This window comes from Alligator sinensis, unplaced genomic scaffold (genome assembly GCF_000455745.1).
Source record: "Alligator sinensis unplaced genomic scaffold, ASM45574v1 scaffold184_1, whole genome shotgun sequence".
Classification (NCBI taxonomy): Eukaryota; Metazoa; Chordata; order Crocodylia; family Alligatoridae; genus Alligator; species Alligator sinensis.
The window spans coordinates 424,522-426,503 of record NW_005842983.1 but is presented as its reverse complement, the minus strand read 5'-3'; positions in this window follow the sequence as shown (position 1 = coordinate 426,503).

Below are 1,982 nucleotides of genomic sequence, written 5' to 3'. Positions count from 1 at the left end.
TCCCCCCGGCCCAGGTGACCAGAGCATTCAGGCCCCAGGCTTTTGTCATGCAGACAAGGTGGGAGATCCCCGCCCTGAGGGATTCAGCACCAGCCTCTCAGGCTGGCAGAGACAGGTCTCTGGAGAGGGGCACCGACAGTGGCATTTCTGCCACAAAGGATGTCAGCTCTTGCTATCTCATATCCTGCAGCAGAGAACCACACACCAGTCTGCAACTGTTCATCATACACCAAACTCGTTGATGTGCAGCTACACTCAGCGACGTGCATCATCTCAGAAACTCTTCTAATATTCCCTATATATATTCCCTATTGTTATTCCCTAATATTCCCTGAAACGCCACTAATATTCTCTCTCTCTCTCGCCATATATATATATGTGTGTGTGTGTGTGTGTGTGTGTGTCTGTATATACACACACACACACACACACACACTAGTGTTATGCAAATGGAATAAATACCAGCTTAATATTAGGTAAATCACATGGAGACAGACTTTTGCCTATTGCCTTAATCTTATGTATTTTCTGAAGTTTTGCATTGCCTTAAGAAAATCTATTTTGTATTGCTCTGTAGCTTGACATAAGTGCTCGACCTTTGTATGCTGTATGTGTGAGAGAATGGGTGAGAGTGTGTCTGTGGAAAACAAAACCATCAGCTGGCAACTGGCTGAAGAATGCAGACAGATAAAAGACCAAACAAAAAAAATCCACCCCAGAACAGCAAGAGAACAACAGCAATTGACCTTCAAGGAAGAACATAGTGATAACCCAGCAAAAGAGCAGAGAACTGGGTGAATTGACAAGGCTATAAAAGATGGGGCGAGACACATCAACTTTGGGTCTTGTTTTGCATGTCATCCTGGAGCACTGGTTTGTCTAATGAGATGGACTGGCAGGAGCCTGGCTCCCACTCACAATCAATTTGTCTAGCCACTAAGTTGATCCAAGCACTGCTAAAACTGGTAACGTATACCAGCACAGAACAGAAATTGGGTTATTAATGTGGTGTGTGTGTGTCGATGTGTATTAAGCGCTTAATCAATAAATGCAGTACTTTGCCTTATCCCCCTCATAAGGTCTCACTCATGATTTGAGCAATTGGCAATTTGTGCAACATTTAATTGGTGGAGAATGCAGATGGGTGGGGATACAGAGGAAGCTCTGTGTTTATTGCTCTTTTCGTGTACACAACTCAGGCTGTAGTATTCCCCAAGCTTACGGGAGAAGTTGGATTCTCACCAATTTGGAGATTCAGAGATGTTTTTGCTTAGGAGAAAGAAGGAATGAGTTATAAACTAGTTTATGGAAACAAGTTTATGGGTGTCTTTTGGCTGTAGATTACACGAGAAACTAGGGAGGGAGTTTAGGATCCCTGCTCCTACCACTAATCCTTGGCTGTAGCTGTACCCAAGGGTTAGGAAGGGAAATGTTGGTGTTGTGCTATTGGTGACCGTGGATTTTAAGATATATTGTGTAACTTAAGGCAAGTGGACTTCAAAGTGTGGAAATACAGGTGGTATCTGAATAGAACATTGTAAGAAGTATAGGAATTTATTAATTAACAATTAGAGAAACAGATGAAGCAGCTGAGAAATCCTCAGTGTCAGCCGTCTGTTGAAACTTTGCAGATGTCTGTTATGCAAAAGACAAAAGCAAAGACTTGTGGGTCCCTGTTCGCTGGGAAGGGTCCCTGAGGTCACCAGGGACAAAGGGCATATCAGTAGCCTGACTCCTGCACCCCACTGGAGGGGGGGTGTGGGCCTCAGCATCCCATCTCCAGGCTGATGACACCTAAGAGAGAGCCTTAGAAGTGAAGATTGCATCCTGGCCAGATGTACTTTAACTCTGATGACAGCCCGAGGATTGGTAGATATAAGATATAGAATTGTTTGGTTGTTTGCATTGTTGGGAGTTTTTCTGTTATCACTCTGGATCAGTAAACTCACCTATTATCAACTGGCAGGTGTTGTGGTCCGTCT